General features: G+C 44.1%; 1 protein-coding gene across 40 annotated transcripts in view; it reads right to left on the bottom strand.

Annotated features, from left to right (window-relative positions):
• SORBS1 (sorbin and SH3 domain containing 1) overlaps positions 1-17,739 on the bottom strand; it is a 247,838-nt gene that overhangs the window by 172,709 nt on the left and 57,390 nt on the right. For 35 of the 40 annotated variants that reach the window (XM_030809195.1, XM_030809224.1, XM_030809211.1 and 32 more), the window contains exon 2: positions 5,155-5,240. The exons of 3 other annotated variants lie outside the window; for them this stretch is intronic. The gene's annotated coding sequence lies outside the window, so the exon portion shown is untranslated. Of the gene's footprint in view, positions 1-5,154; positions 5,241-15,832; positions 15,999-17,739 lie in introns of those variants that run through there. 2 more of the 40 variants (XM_030809196.1, XM_030809189.1) reach the window with 2 other exon arrangements.

Here is a 17,739-nt window from a genome sequence, read left to right as displayed (position 1 = left end):
CTTGGAGAAACACCAACACCTAAGAGATGTCACTGTTGCGTGAAATGGATATCATGTCATTGTGGGTCACAATAACTTTGGCCAGAAAGTGGCCTTATGAACCTCTGGTGATATAAAGCAATATGGCAGCCCAGGGAGATATTTCTAGACAATGACCCCTGAGAAGCTGCCCCCAACAGCACACACTCCAAACAACAGTGTGGTGACTGGCATCATTGGTTCTGGACACTGAATTAGAATTCAGTGCCCTCTCTTTCAGAGAGGTGGCAACTTATACAAATTCTATTTTGAGCATTTTCCTAAGGTAGCTGGAATTCCTAAGATAAAGAAAATGGGTTTGGATTACTTTTTAATTTGTCTGAACTCCGCAGTTAGAAACTATCAATCACAAAGGATTCCAAATCCTGTTCTGTTCCACAATGCAAGAAGATCTTGCTCTAAAGGGCAGCAGTGAGACATTCAGTTGAAATGGCCATAATCTGTGGCTCAACTCATGGCAACCACCTCATTTCAAATCCATATTTGTCTAAAGCTGCTGAAAAAAGAAAATATTGAGCACAAACAGCTTTAAATCCTTTTTAGAAATAAGGGAAAGGATGGAAGAAAGAAATTGGCCTGACATATCCCCATACATGCAAAATTTGAAACTCAAGTCAAAGTACTCTAGTCCCAAGTCATTAATGAATGTGAAGCCTCAGACCAATTAAAGGCACTGTGAACAGGCAATGCCCTCAATCAAAAGACACATTGAGCAAGAGGAGTTATAAAACCAACTGGTGAGGAAACTTTCAGTGTTTCTAGATCATTTATAAAGAATAAAAGGGATACTATTATTATCCTTTTTAAAGATAATACATAAACATAACACACACAAAAATTTTAAGTAGCTACCCATCTCAGGCCTCTCCTCCTGAGATGGTCTACAAATACACAAGCACTGAAGACTATTCTACAGCCTCAGCGGTTTTGTGTGTGTGTGTGTGTGTGTGTGTGTGTGTGTGTGTGTGTGTGTGTGTGTGTTTAACTTAGGAAGGATACCACCAGTTTTTTAATGTCCCACCACTCTAAGTCTCCAGGGTCATGGGAAGATCTCATACCCTTTTTATTCCTGAAATCACTTACTGAAGGAGGAATCAGAAGGAAAAATCCTCCCCCTATGATCGCCAGTAAGTTTCATTCTTTTTAATTTTATTTAAGTTCCACTCTGTGAGAAAAGACAACAAATGAAAACCAGGGTTGATGCCATTCGTTATAAATACCATTCCACTGAAACCCTCATTTGCCATAAACCGTTGGTCATAGACAGAACACTACACAATCAATGTTCATTTTCTAGAGATTACATGTCCCGGAAGTACCACTCAGAGTGTTTTCACTCAAGCTGGGGAGTCTTGAAATACATGTAGAAGTAAGTCAGCACTGCCCATGCCCACGGGAGGGACAGACCCCATTCTAGAATGCTGCTATCACCCTGCCCTCTCTCATCATCATTTCCACAAAAGGCCTGAGAAGACCACATGGGGTTGGGGTTGGGGTTGAGGGAAGGAGTGAAAATGTTTTCAAAGAAAGAAATCGTGAGGATATTCAAAAGCTTTGAGGGCAGGGGGATTGGGGGGTTCCTAAACTGAAAGGCTCACAAAGGCAGTCAGAGGCAGGAAGGCTCACAAAGGCAGTCAGAGGGAGGAGGAGGCAAATAGGCTTTGGAGCCAGTGATGGTGGGAAGAGGCAAAAATGTCTATGGCAGCTGGAGACTACAAGACTAAAGGAACTCACTAGGAGCCTCAAAATGGGAAAACTAAGGCGCCCAACGAGAAGATGGAAGAAGCTCAATGGGACAATTTGTCTGGGAAACAGACAAAGCAAATATGGGGCAGCTGCATTTTATGTCAGAAGCCCACAAATAGATGAAGATGTGCATGAGTCAGAACTGATTTTCTCGTATCAGTCAATGGCAGTTGAAGGGTACAGGTGGAATGCATACATCTACCACAACCATCACAGTATATTTGTTTCCTTGTAGCATTTATCTTTGATATTTTGAAGACAATCATAAATATCTTCTAACTTCTAGCCCTGTAAATTACGGTGCCTGTTTGGTCTTCTTCAGAAAATTTTATCATATCTAACTTTTCATTGCAAAATTACTGATTTTCAGGTATGTTTTCACTTAGTGAACCCTCAATGAACTTTTGGATGATATAACTATTGAATGAGAAAAATACCTGAAATGTAATAACAGTAAATTAAATTTAGTCATTGAAATGGCTTGTAGAAGTTCCAGTGCCTAAGAGCAATGTAGCTTACAGGCTATTGGCAAAGGCTGCTGGCCGTTCCCACTTGCTAATAATTCACTCAGCTGACCAGATTTATAATTATGCAATCTTGAAACTAATTTTCTTGATTTGGGGAAGTCACAGCACTTCAAATTTTTTACATAAGGTGAGGCTTTATGACTACTTTTATATCATATTATCTCATTTGTATAATTCATATTTGCATAAAATGAAAACCATATTCATTAGCATGTCTTCATTTACTTCTTAGTAGGGACTTTATATGGAAAATCTACCCTTTGCCTTCGCCTTCCCTCTTTCCTTTGTCAAAAATCCTACGCGTCTCTTCCTTTCTCTCCCTAGATGATCTCATTCAGTTTCATGGCTTTAAATATCATCTATATGCCGATGACTCTGAGAGATACCATTTCCAGCCCCAGCCAACTCTACATCTTTATGGGAATATCGAATGGGCATCTCAAACCTAACATGGCCCAACAGAACCCTTAGGGTCCCTCTCTGCTCCTTATCTCAGTGAATGGCAACGTCATTCGCCTAGCCAAAAACACTGGACTAATCCTCGACTCTTGTTTTTACTCACACCCCACATGCAACCTAGAAGGCTCTACTTTCAAAATGTATCCTGAGCCTGACCACTTCTTTGTATCATTCAATCATCACTACCCTAATCCAAGCCACACCCTAATCTCTTGCCTGGACCACCGGAAGGACCTCCAATAGGTTATACAGATTCTACTCTTGCCCCTAGAATCTATTCTGCACTCAGGATCCAGAGGAAAAATGTTAAAGCACAAAGAAGATCACATGGACTATGGAATCCAATCACTCTCAGAGTAAAAATCAAACTCCTTACCATGGCCTACAGGGTCTGGCTCCCACCTACTACTCTTATTTCACATCACTCTCCCTCCCTATAAACACCCCCACGCCCAAGTCCAGCCAAACTGTTCCTCTACCAAGCCAAGCTTATCCTACGTCAAAGGCCTTTCTTTTCACTTGCTATTCCCTCTGCCTGAACACTCCTCCTTCCCTGGTTCCTTTACTCCACTCAGGTCTCTGCACAAAACCAATCTCCTTCTTTTTCTCTCTCACATACATAGAAGCCTTTTTAGACCATTCCTTCAAAAAGAGCCCCGCCAGCCCCTCACCTTGCTTTACTGTTTTCATACCACTCATTACCACCTGAAATTATATTGTCTATTTGGTTGTTTGCTTCCTTCATAAGTATTGCCCACAATACTTAGTGAACACCCATCAGGTGTGAGGTGCTCTTCTAAGAGCTGAGGATACAACAGTGAACAAGACAAGACAAGCAAAAACCCGGCCCTCATGGAGCTCACATTCTTATGTATCATTCCCACTCAAATCTAAGGTCCAGGGAGGCATAGGCACAGTCTGTCTTATGACCACTGAATCCCCAGAACAGTGCCTTGGCACAGAGCAGGCATTAATACATGTTTGTTGAATGCATAAGTGTCCTGCTACCTGATGCCATCTGCTTCCCTGAGGACTTCCACTACAGAGCTCTTCCTGCCTACCAGATGGGATTCAGGTTCTGGGACTCAGAATGTCACTGTGTCCCCTTGGACAGGGCAGTCTGGACAGCCAGCATCCTGTGGCTGATCTGGTTCCCTAATCCTGGGCCTGCTTACCTAACTGACTGCCCTTCCTTCCTGTTCCAACCCCCAGCATCCTGCAAACTCACCAGTGGCCATCCCACTGGGATCTGTCTCAGTGGGTCACAAGAGCACCTGATCCACATCATAGGAGCTGACCAGGTAGCGTTAAACAGGCCAGCTTTTCTCTACAAAGAGTAGCTGAAATAAAGATGCATGGGTTGTTCAGCGTCCCTGGCCCATGGTGGTCCTTTCCCTCGATATCTCACCTAAGACCTCCAACATCAACTAGCTGTCATACCTGGAGGCACTCTCACCTCAGCACTGGAACACACTGTTATTAAGGACATATTTTTGCCTCTTTCAACTGTCATAGAGGCAAGACGTGTACCTGCTGTGATGAGTAATTGAGTTTATTTCAAAAAACCAAGAACATTTGTTAACTGTGAAATTCTCTGATCTCAAAAAAAAATGAAGGTAATTGTGAATGTCGTTAATTCACCTTTCAAGAAAATGGTAGCTATACTGGTAGGAAGGGAAAAAAAAAAAAAGAGAGAATGGAAATCTCTTGAAGAGCCACTCTGGAAGTCTCAGAAAATAAGTATTTAAAACCCATTGTTTCCAACATATCAGTTTCACACTTTAATGTATCTGTTGGCTCAGAAGTGCCCTGCTTGAATACCCCTATGAGACTGGCAGATGAAGGTGTCTATGAACATCAGGAAAGTCAAGGCAGGAAGCCCCAAACTGGTGGTCAGTTGAATTGGGCTGACTATGGCAGCTACACTGTAACACTTATATCTGGAACTCCAACTTGAAAAAGTGTGTTAATAAAGTTAATAAATGTAGCAGGTAGGGGGAGAATTGCCTTGCTCTACATCTCAGAGCTAAACAGTATTACCTTCTATTTGCCCAGGACTTTATTCTCCCTGGGCAAATATAAGCATTCGTGCATACATTACTTCTTGCATAGATTATCTCTTTTAGTCTGCAAAGCAAACATATCCTGTAAACAGCAGGATATGTTTCTCTGTCTGGGGCCTGGGAGGCCAAAGAATTCACCTACAATCCCACAGACAAAATGGCAGAACCAAGTAAGTACCAAAACCCAGATATGCCTAGGCCCAGCCCAGTATCCTTCCTTCTATAATAGAAAGGACAGCATAGTTCTCTGCAAATCACATTCTACAGTTAACAAAGTATTTCCCTTCACTGGGAAGAAGGAAAAAAACACATATATTCACCAGTGGTTTAAGGTGGTGGGAAGATGCATTGGTCCAGGAGCTCTGGGCAGAAAGGTTTCACGAACTCTTCCAAAGGATGCCAACTCCTGCAATGACAAATGTACAAAACACCTGGTGTGAATCACAGGCACCCTGTGGCCTCTCCCCAACGGGACTCATTTAAACACCATTTGCCAGGCAATTTAGGCTTAAACCCCTATCTCTTTTAGCCCGATTTCCTTCCCCACTCTGACTTCCCAAGGATCTTTAATTCAGCAGCTGAAATGGTCCCCATTAGAATCACAGGATCTTGGGCAGAAGGCAGCTTTAGAGATCATCATTAGTGGAGATCACAAACTGAAAGCACAAGGGGTGACATCCAGCCTGTGGAAGTGTTACATTTCATCTATGGATATGTTTTGAAAATCTGAGCCAAATGTAAAAATCAGAGCTATCACACAAAAACCCAGATTTCTGGCTTCTCTTAAAGTAAAAAAAAAAAAAAATCAGACCTGTCAACATGGCCCATATTTATGTCTGAAAATGATCAGGTGGTGCTAAGCATTAAAAGCAGTCACCCTTCATAGGCAGGCTTGGCTGCTCCAATATACCACAGTCCCCACCACTCCCTATTGTCTCCTCAACACAGAGAAGAACTGGGGTTGTCATTAGTCATTGCCCTTGCATTACTGTTTTTCTTGTGGCACAGAAATATTTTCTTCTACTTATAATTCTAACAAAAGTGGGAAAACAAAAGGGGCCAAGTTCCAAGAAAAAAAAAAATGGTAGAGCACATATAGGAACTCAAGTTGGTAGCCTCACTCCAACCCCCAAACAAGTACAACACTCCCACTTTACATGAATTAAATGTAAGCAGGAAACTGACTTGCCCACTCCCACAGTTAGATGCAGAGGTCAATCTAGGTCTCTCGATTGCCTAATCCAGGACTCTTTCACTATGCTGGACTACATATTAGTCTTATATTATTAAGCAAAAAAATTAATACAATAAACAAGTACACACACACAATTAACTAATTAAAAATAATTATCAAAAATAATACTTTCAGAGAAGTATTAAAGTCAAGGAAATACAGTTAAAGCACCCCACTTTCCACTAAAATGCTTGCCATACATCAAAAGTGCTCAGTGTCCTAAACGGTCTGGAATACTCTTTATGCTAGAAAAATCTCCCTAAACATGCATCTTCAATACAAGACTGTAAATAAGTTTATGTACAAGGTAACAGCACTGTAATAAGAAAGCAATGTTCAACAATAAGATCTTGATAGTACTTATTTATATCACTCCCACAAAGAATTTATTGATTCATTCACTTAACAAATATTTATTGAGCCCTATTACACTCCAGGAAGCATGCAAAGTGATGGAGATACAAAAGTGAACAAGATCCTCAAGTTGATCTGAATAAAAGATAGATCCAGACACTCAAAATGAATTATAAAATAATGGGTAATTGTAGTGATCTGCCGTCAAATGCTCTACCCCTGAGCACTCTACGGTAAGTGCAGTGATCTGAGTATGCACCTGTGTTATGGGAGCACTTAGCAGGGGCACCTGATGCAGTGGAGGTGAAAAGATACTTCTCAGCAGGGACACAGGCCTCAGGAAATCCTAAAGGTTGGATGGGAGTGGACCAGGCACAGGGAGAAATGGAGGACAATGGAGGCAAAAGCAAGGAGGTGAGAACAGCCCCTACAATTTGGTCTTGTCCAGATCTCCTATTAGCCCTGGGTCTTAAAAGCCCCTGCCTGATGCCACGTGACCCAACATCTGCTGGGACTTGATCCACAGCCCTACATATGCACTTACAGAAATTTATCTTGACAAGTGCCCATATCAAAAATGTCACTGATTCAGCCCTGCTCCCTGGCAATGCCTACCTATGACTCCCTAGAGTCTGCTGTCCCAGAGTCTGCAGGGCCTAAGAAACACGGTGGTAGAAATACTAAGCCTTCAGGCGTAGTGGTTCACACCTGTAATCCCAGCACTTTGGGAGGCCGAGGCGGGTGGATCTTGAGTTCAGGAGTTTGAGACCAGCCTGACCAACATGGTGAAACCCCATCTCTACTACAAATAAAAAAATAGCTAAGCATGGTGGCACGCACCTGTAATCCCAGCTACTCAGGAGGCTGAGGCAGGACAATCGCTTGAACCCGGGAAGCGGAGGTTGCAGTGAGCCAAGATCACGCCACTGCACTCCAGCCTGGGCGACAGAGTGAGACTCCGTCTCAAAAAAAAAAGAAAAAAGAAATAAAGAAATACTAAGCCTTTCATGATGGACAAAAGACAGTAAATAAAGATGTTTTTCTCATACCAGTCACAAGGCTGCCCTGTCTATCTCCACCCCAGGGCCTGGATTTCCGCAGCAAGAAGCTACTATGCATTTAAGCCTCAAGCAGGAAGCTTTGTGAAAAAATGTTCCAGAATATCTGCCCATCAAAATCCCCACATGGAGTTCTCCTTTTCTTCATAGATGAGAAAGAAGTGAGTCGCCAGCCCTGATCTAGGCTGAGGCAAAGCCAGGGAAAAGCACTCCAAAACACAGGCTTGAAAGCGGCACAGAGAGGAGTAAAGACCAAACACGTGGTCAAGGGTAGGGTTCCAGTTCAAGGCCCGTATGAGAAAACAAAGAGGCAGAATTCACCTGAAGAATCGGAAGAGCTTCCCTGGATCAGTAACTAGTGGGCAGGTTCCCGAGTACGGCTGAAAATTAGAAACACCTGCAGAACTACAGCAACAAAATAACCCCCTATGTACCAGAGCCATTAAATCAGAATCTATGGTTTGGAGGTCCAAGCACTGTCCAGCACCTCCTCACAGGTGATTGTGATGTCCAGTATGAAAAGAGTGTATTTCACCCAGAGGTCTCAGAAGCTCCAAAACCTCTTCAAGGACATGAATTCAGCATCCTCCAGGAAAGAGCCAAGGATCCAGATCTTTAGGGGAGTAGCACATCCCTGGTATGTTTACCCACTCTCTGCTGCATCACATTATGACAACCATCACAACTTCTTTTAAATAAATGTAAAAAAGAAATAAAAAAAGGAATGCCAGCAGCCAGAATAGCAAATGGGTAAGTGAAGTGGCCTTCCTCTTTGCCCCCACCCCTTTTATACCATGACCCAATGTCAGTGCCTCTTGGTAAATGATTGGGAGTGTCCAATCTCAGCAGCAGATCTGAGCCTTCATACACCTGTGTGGGTTCACTGCTCTGGCAGAACAAAGGATGTTGAAGCATCCAGTCATTCAGGTGGCCTTCGAGGAATAGCTCCAAGGCACAGAGCACTCTAATCAGGTCCTTCCTGCCCACCAAAGCACAGGACTCTACCGATCAATGCAGCACCTGCAAACCTGCCAAGCCTGGCTGAGCACTTCTCTTTCCAGATTTCCACTTTGTGGTCATATAACAACCTGAGCAATCTCAAGCTAAGACTGGCAAAGTAAATGTCGTGTACCGCAAAGATGACAGACGGATTGGAGTAAACTGGCTCCCTGAATGCACCAGCCTGCAGCAATCTCTTCCCCCAACATTACAAGGTGCCACTAGGTGACCTTCAGGCAGGCAGCACCAGAGAAACCCACAGCTGACTAAGGTCAGCCTGTCTGATTGCAAGGCCCAGCAGCAATCCATACTATCCTTCCAAGGAACAAGGAGACAGGCAGGTGTCCCCATCAACCTAAGGATCCTCCATGTGAGCCATAATGCAAACTTGGAAGAGCATGGTGGAGGAGGAAGTTTAGGAAAAGCTCAAGATCATAATTTGCCCCCTCTTGGTGGTCCTCAATTTTTATTTTTATTTATATATTTGTTTATTTTTTTGAGAAGGAGTCTTGCTCTGTCACCCAGGCTGGAGTGCAGTGGCATGATCTCGGCTCACTGCAAGCTCCACCTCCCAGGTTCAGGCCATTCTCCTGCCTCAGCCTCCTGAGTAGCTGGGACTACAGGCGCCTGCCACCACGCCCTGCTAATTTTTTGTATTTTTAGTAGAGACAGGATTTCACCGTGTTAGCCAGGATGGTCTCAATCTACTGACCTCATTATCCGCCTGCCTCGGCCTCCCCAGGTGCTGGGATTACAGGCGTGAGCCACTGCGCCCAGTGGTGGTCCTCAATTTTTAAAAGATTCACTAATTTTCCCTGCAGTACTGTTATATTCTGGCCTAAAACAAGACATTTCTCTGTCCCAACCCCCCAAAAGACTTCACAAGAGTTGTCCCAGGCCCTGCCAAAGACCTCAGACCATCATCTCCCTTATTCATCCCCCATCCCAAGAATACAGATCAATACCAACCATTGTGAAAATCACCTCTGCCACCCTCATTCCTACCAAACATCAATCCAGACCACCCGACCCACTCTGGACCACTCTGGCCTCTCCTGTTACAAGTTCTCAAAGCCCCATGTATCTCTCCTTCCTAGCATGAATCACTTATATTTTCACATTATTGTCCCACTAACCTATATACGGACAGGGATCCATATAATCATTTCTGCTTTGCTTTGTTACTGCTGTTGTTTTAAAATTTTAAAGGGTCTTTGTTTGATGGCTCACTGTATCCCAATATAGTACCTTGGAGCCCTCTGGTTTCCTTCAAAATACACCTCAAATTTCATGCCACTCAGCTCAGACTTGGTCCCTCTCTCCTTGTTCCGGATCCAAGGCCCAAGCTGCTTTCTGAGCTCACGACATACTCTCTTCTCCTTCTCCCTCCACAAATTCCAACTCTTCCATCAACAAGCACAGGCAGTCCAGGGGAGAAAATGCCCAACTGGCCCTGAAGCTGACCAACATGGGAAGGAAACAAATCAGAAGTTATCTATTTCATGTTTGGGCAGTGTTTTTTTGTTTTTGTTTTTTTTTTTGAGACAGAGTCTCACTCTGTTGCCCAGGCTGGAGTGCAGTGGCATGATCTCAGCTCACAGCAACCTCCGCCTTCCAGGTTCAAGCAATCCTTCTGCCTCAGCCTCCTGAGTAGCTGGGACTACAAGCATGCATCACCATGCCTGGCTAATTTTTGTATTTTTAGTAGAGACGGGGTTTCACCATGTTGGCCAGGCTGGTCTCGAACTCTTGACCTCGTGATCCGCCTGCCTCGGCCTCCCAAAGTGCTGGGATTACAAGCGTGAGCCACCGCGCCCCGCCACGGGCAGTGTTTTTTTAAATCACACTGCATTATTTTATTTAAGATGATGTTCTAATATGCAAAATGAATCCCTTTTCTAACCTTGAAAAAGACTTCTCTCTTTTCCATAAAAAAACCCACTAGGGCCATAACTGGTGCCAACATCTCTAGGACCTGAACCCTGCTGAAGCTTCCCGGGTGCTCAATGATGAGGTGGCTCCCACTTCCCAAACACCTCTTGGCTGTGTTCCCATTGCCCAGCTGTCCTCCTCCTGCATCCATTGGCAAAGGAAGATGAATCCTCAAGAGCTTTTTAAAGCTCTTCCACCTACTCCACTGATTCAGTAGGAGGGAGAATGAATGTTTCCAAGTTCTCTGAATGACACAAAGCTCATAAAGTATAACAAAATTAGTCGAAAAATAACAAAATGAGTTTAGCTCCCCCTTCAAAAAAAAAAGAAAGCATGCCTACTTTCAATGATTCACAATGACTTCACAATTTTTCCTCCACTAGGATATGTATTCTTCCTCCCAAAGCTAATGGTTCTCTCTCCTCCCCTCCCTAAGACAGCGTAGGGCCAGATCTCCGGAAACCTGCTCTATCTGATTTAAGACCCCCTGAAAAAATCTCGACAAAGCCCAGGGTACCCCATGCCAGAGGGTCCTTCCCCAGTCTTTGCATTTGCTGTTCTCTCTGCCTGCAAAGCTCTTTCTCTTTTTCTCACCAGGGAAAGAGGGCATTCTCACTTTTGAGAGCTCAGATCAAATATGCTTTTTCACTGGGGCCAGCCCAGACTTCCTAACCTTACTCTCACCAGCAAAAGCCGCTTTCCTTGTAGACCCTCTCACAATCTGTAATTATCTTATTTATCCATATTTCCCTTTAGGGTATAAGAATCTTGCCCAACTTGTTTACTGCTGTACCCCCAGCAACACAACACATAGCAAGCACTCAGTAAAACATTGCTGAGTGGGTGGGCAGGTAAACAAGGAGGAGGAGGCAGGCCAGTGGGAACAGGGCTGAGAGCCCTTTAAAGACACCCCATGGCATCTTCATCATGGCATGAAGTATGGGCAGGACTTCATCATGGCCTCTAGAATGGGTCTCTTGGTTTCTCTTGCCTTGATTCTTCTCAAGTTGCTACTTAGATACTGGTTCCACCACCATATACCCCTGACTCCACCCTAATTGTTCAGACCTGGGTATTTCCCAGGAAACCCAGTTCCCATGTTTGGCTTCTCTTACTCTGCCTCCATTCAGCCATCCTCAGCTTGAAAAATTCAGACATCCACAGGGGTGTCTGACCTTTTATGACTTCAAGACCCTCAAGAATCTGACCCAAGCCCACCCCTCTAACCATATCTCCAATACCCCACTTCGCCCTCCATCACCACCAGTGAGCTCACGGCTCAGCTCTCTGGATCCATCATGCCTAAACCTTTGCTCAGGTCTCTACTGCTTAAAACATCTTTCTGCTGCCTCATTACCTGTTAGCTTCCTTCCACCCCTTAAGTCATCCCTCACCACCACCACCACCCCACCCCCAGGCTAGAACTGATGCCCTTTCCCTCTGCCCCACAGTTCATATTTGCCCTCAACATCTGGAAATTATCTTTAATCTCTTTGTTTCCCCCAAATGACTGCCCCTTGATGGTTAGGACTCATCCAATTCATCCCTGTTGGCCCAGAGCCTGGCACACAGTACGCACTCAATAAACATACACTGAACTAAACTACCTTGTTTTCTCCTTGACAATTCCCACTTCCAAAGTGACTCTTTGCAGAATGTTAATACTCTGTACAAGTAACAAATATTCTGTTATTACGCATGCTTACTTAAGCCAACTGATAAGAAATAGCTGGGGTGGTAGTTTTATCACCATCATCATAAAACTGAACACTTGAATGCTAACAGGCAGAAAGGTATGGTACAAAGAGTACTGGTTCTGGGTTCAAGTCCAGACTAGGGCACTTGCGAGCAGTATAATTATGGGCATGTTACCTTCCTTCTCTGGCCCTAAGTTTCTTCCTCTGTAAGATAAAAGGCCCAGTCAGACACAAATGGTCACCTACTGTATGATTCCATTTACATGAAATGGCCAGAATAGATAAATCCATAGAGACAGAAAGTAGACTGTTGGTTGTCAGGAAAAGGGGGTAGAGGGGAATGGGGTGAAAATGCTAAATGGAGCTTCTTTTGGGGGTGACAAAAATGTTCTGGAATTAGTAGTCATGGTTGCAAACCTTTGTGAATATACTAAAAAAAATTGTCTACTTAAATGGTTAAAGCAATGAATTTTGTGTCACGTGAATTTTATCTGAATAAAAGAAAGAAAGGGCTAAACTAGAACAGAGGTTGAAAATTGGAGGTCCAACAGGCCATACCAGGCCTATGGCATGTTCTTTAGACCTAAACAAAGTTTTCAATGTTATATTTGCACAAACAATTCAAAAGCCAAAGATTTTCTTTTTAATTATTTAATTTTTTTATAGCGACGGGGTCTCATTATGTTGCCCAGGCTGGTTTCAAGCTCCTAGGCTCAAGCGATCCTCCCGCCTCAGCCTCCCAAAGTGCTGAGATTACAGGCATGAGCCACAGCGCCCAGCTTCAAAGGTTTTCTTGATTATGGTGGTCATTATACAAATCTGCACAGGACTACATACACGTGTGCACACACACAAATGAGTACATATAACACAAATAATATCTGAATAAGATTGTAGCAATGTCAATTTCCTGGTTTTGATGTCATACTATACCTACATAAAATATCAACACTGGGGAAGTGGGGTGAAGGGCACACAGGATCCCTCTGAACCATTTGTTGCCACTTCCTGTGAGTCTATAACGATTTTTTTTTTTTTGAGACGAAGTCTTGCTCTGTCGCCCAGGCTAGAGTGCAGTGCCATAATCTTGGCTCACTGCAACCTCCACCTCCTGGGTTCAAGTGATTCTCCTGCCTCGGCCTCCCCAGTAGCTAGGATTACAGGCATCCGCCACCATACTCAGCCCAGCCAATTTTTATATTTTTAGTAGAGATACATTTTCACCATGTTGGCTAGGCTGGTCTCGAACTTCTGACCTCAAGTGATCTGCCAGCTTCAGCCTCCCAAAGTGCTGGGATTACAGGCATGAGCCACCATGCTCGGCCTTATAATGATTTTTAAATTACAATAACATTTATAAAGCCAAACATTTTATAATTTCAAAAAATAACAGGATCTGGCAACACTGGACCTCAAGGATAACAAATGGATGGAGCTGCGTAGTAGCTGCTGCCCTGTAAATGGCCATGGCTCTCCGATTCATCTCCCTAAAACTAAAGCTGAGTGTTGGCTGCCATTGATCCCAGTTGCATGCACTGGTTTTTCTCTTACAAAAGATAAATATTTATCTATCAAAAACAGGAAAATGAAAGGTCAAGAGTCTTATGTTTCCAGAAAAAAGGAAGACCACAACATTTTTGTGAGCGAGGAGAACATTCCTAACAGTTTGGTCTTCAATCTTTTACCCTTCATCTCATGCTACCTGCCTGGCCTCTGAAGCATTTGAGGTTTAGACTCCCGGACTCTAACTCTTTTGGACCAAATTTCTTACTCTAAGTCAGCAAATAAACTTTAAAATCAAACCACTGGAAAAGAACACAGCTTAAGTACACAATATCTCATTCTCCCCTAAGTATGTTGGTTCTTTCATCTCACCTTTCCCGAGAACACAGGATCCCGCTCTCAGCCATCAAAAGGAAAGGTTCCACCCCTTATGCAAGATCACATCCAGAAAAACAAGCGGGATTTCTTTTCTCCACTGAAACTATAGTTCTATTTAGTAAGGTAGGGGAAAGAGCCTTAGGGTGTGCATTCCCCCACCATTCTTACCACCCCACCCCCCCGCCCCCACTCCCGGAGAACGTGCTTGGAATGCAACTGTCCCTGAAAAGGGGGCAAGCATAGTCACAGACAACCCAAGTAAATTGCCAGCGAATGCTTTTAGCACAGCCATTTCCAACCAGGTTACACAAAAAGATCACCTGGGGCTCCAGCCTGATGGAGGAATTTTAATATCCTCTCCTCAGGTGACACGCATGCAGTCTGCCCAGCATGAATCCATCCTGGGGTGCCTGGAAATCAGTGTTCTAGAAAACTCTGACCCCTGGCTACCTGGACAGCAGGGTAGGACATACCTCTCCAGCCACTAGCCACAGGTGGCAATTGAGCCCTTGAAATATGGTTAGTGTGACTTGAGATGTGCTGTAAGAGTCATGTACACATTGGATTTTGAAGACTCAGAATTTTAAAAAAGAATGTAAAATATCTGAGAGTTTTTTTTATACAATTACATATGGAAATGATAATAGCTTGGATATACTCGGTTAGAAAAAAGTGTTGTTAAAATTAATTTTGTCTGTTTCTACTTTTTTAACGTGGCTACTAGAAAGTCTTAAATTACCTATATAGCTCGTATCATATTTCCACTGCACAGCCAGACTCAAGGAGACACTCATCATTCTAGAGTGGGGATTACAGTCATAACTGAAAAGGCAAGAAGGCTGGCCACGCTGGTTTCCACGTACCAACTGTGTGATGTTAAATGAGTTCTCAATCTTTGATGTTCAGTTTCCTCCCCTGTACACAGGCATAACATCCACACCCTGGGCTGCTGCTGCGCACATAAGAGAGCTGGAAGCACTAACCACGCATCTTCTCCCAGCTGGTACTCAACACCTGCACACTGCCGGCCCTTCTTCCTTCCCCGCCTTCCTTAAGGACACAAAATTTGAGTCCAGGATCATCCGGCTTCAAATTTACTAACCACAACATCCACTTCTGCACCGTGGCAGCAAGTAGGACAGTGGTTCCCCATCTACAGGGTAAAAGGAATCACCTGGGAAGCCCAAATCTCCCAGAGATTCGGACTCTGTACACCTGGTATGGGTCCAGGTATACACATTTCCCACAAGCATCTCAGAACATCCTGATGCCTGGGGTCTAGAAGTCACTTTGAGAAACACTGACACAGCTGAGAAATTGTGACCAATATCAGCAAGACTCCCTGGGGACTTCCCCAGCCAGTCAGACAGACCAGCCTCAACAAGGCAGGTGTGACCCACGGAGAGACCAGGAACTGGTCACAGGCCTTTTCCCAGCAGGAAGCTGCTTTCCTGAGGTCTTTCAAACCTAGGTAGGCAATCACTGTCTGCCCCGGGCACTGCTTCAAACATCAGAAGGCAGCTGATATTTTCTGCCCTCACACAAGGCTCCTTAAGGTAGTCAAAAAATATGGACAATTTCAAGGTAACCAACAGCTTGGCCACTGGGCTAAAAAGACCTTGCTGAAGCCAGGCATGGTGGTGTGGATCTGTAGTCCCAGCTCCTCGGGAGGCTGAAGCAGGAGAATGGCTTGAAGCCAAGAGTTCAAGGCTGCAATGTGCTACGATCGCACCTGTGAACAGCCACTGCACTCCAGCCTGGGCAGCATTGCATGACCCTGTCTCTAAAAAAAATAAATAAATAAATAAATAAGTAAATAAGACTGTGATGCTTATTTACTTACCAGCAGTACCAGGCGGGTCTTTTTTTCTGCCCTTGACTGGTACTCTTGCCTGAACATTCTGAGTGTCAGTCTTCTGGATGTTACTCTTCCGCAGAAGCATTGCTCTGCCCTTCTAGGAGCCGACAGAAAGAAGCTCCATGCACAGACCTGCAAGTCCCAGCAGGCTGTTTGTTCTGGGGCCTTCAGCCACTCAAAGAAGTCATCTCACTGAACGTGAATGTTGGACAGGCAGCTCACACAGATCGATTCGACCCCAGGAGGCACAGACAGAAGAAAGCACTCTCTTTATCTAAGCCGAACAGACACTGCTCCTTCCCTTGGTTTAAAAATCCTCTCGTGCTAAACCACCTCCACCTCAGAGCAGTACAAAAGAGCAATTTCTTGGAGAACAAAAATTAAAATATCCTTCCCCAATAATATTTCTGTCAGTAAAATGTGGCCTAGAAACTCAACCTATTCTTCCTTCTCAAAGCAAATTTCCTTTCTATTTATGGAAAAAATACAGTCTGAATGAATTGCCACATTTCCCCACTAAATTCAAACTGCCTCAAATTATTTTTGAAGATAGGGTATGAAGTAAATAAGCACTGAATCTGAGAACTCTGACATATTTCTTTATTTTTAACATAGGAAAATGATCTGGGATTTGTGCAGAATGAAGTAACACTAAGCACACGCTGACTCCGCAAATCAACCCCAGGCCCCCTGCCACAGAGCATTTCCCCCCTCACTCACCTTCCAGAGTGTGCTTCTCACCTTCTACTGCCTCACCATTCTCTGTTCTATGCCCCAGATAGAACAGACCAGTGTCGCCTGAGCATAACTGGGTCTCCATGTAGCCCAGTGTCCACTTGGTGGCCATACAAGGAAGCAATCCAACTCAAACATAATCAAAATTAACTTAAAATGTTAGGGGATCTCTTGTGGAGCACCAAAAGGAGGGAATTAAATTATTAATGCACAGGAAAGTATCTTCAAAATCCTTTCTCCTTCTCTACCACTTGATATCCTAAACACAGACAGCTCCTCTAGAAACTTCCTTTTACTTTTCATCTCCTGTGCTGATAAACACTTCTTGCCTCTCCCTCCTCCTTTCCTTTGGCCTCCATTCTCTCTTCTCACCTACAAGTATTGGCCCTTTCAGATGCCAGTAGCTGCTTACACACACATACACACACACAAACACTCTGACCATCCCTACTTCCTAGTTCTCTAATTCAGCCTCTACTCATTGCCCTGACTCCATATGAAAAAGGCCCAGGCACTAAACTAACCAAGAGAGACTTCTCCTTAGAAGGTAGTGTTACTAGGAAAGTTGAGTAATAGAAAATAGAATACTCTTTTGCAGAGAGAAGAGGAGAAAGTCCATGAACACTCACAGTGGCATGTGGCAAGAGGTCGTGGATGCTAGAAGCTAATGCCTAGTGCTAAATGTCACCACTCAGATCAGCTGGGCCCAGCTTCAGAAAAGATGCTCTTTATATCCAAGTTAGACCTCTGCTGCAGAGAGAACCCCAGCACAGCCATTAATAAACCACACCACCCTGACCTCCAAAAGTTTCTCAACACACTGCCTGGCTATATCCATCTCTACACTACCTGGGATAAAGCAGTAAATAGAGAGGGGTATTTCCCAGGTCTCTGTCTACAGCAGAGATTCATCTTGGTGCTCGGAGAAGTTAACAATTACCTGAATATGAGGAACTATGGGCCTAGCGCCATGAAGAACTTCTAAAATAGCTCTGCTTGTACAAATAGTTCGTTCCTTCATTCTCCATGCACTGAGGAAGTTTCGGAGGCAGTGAGGACAAAAACAGAGAAACCATGATGAATATGATCCAGCCTCTACTCCCATGGATTAGCTGTGTGGCCTTGGGCAAGTTTCTGCACCTCTCTGAGCCTATTTC

The sequence above is a fragment of the Nomascus leucogenys genome, chromosome 3 (genome assembly GCF_006542625.1).
Source record: "Nomascus leucogenys isolate Asia chromosome 3, Asia_NLE_v1, whole genome shotgun sequence".
NCBI lineage: Eukaryota > Metazoa > Chordata > Mammalia > Primates > Hylobatidae > Nomascus > Nomascus leucogenys.
This window is presented reverse-complemented; position numbering and strand designations above follow the sequence as displayed.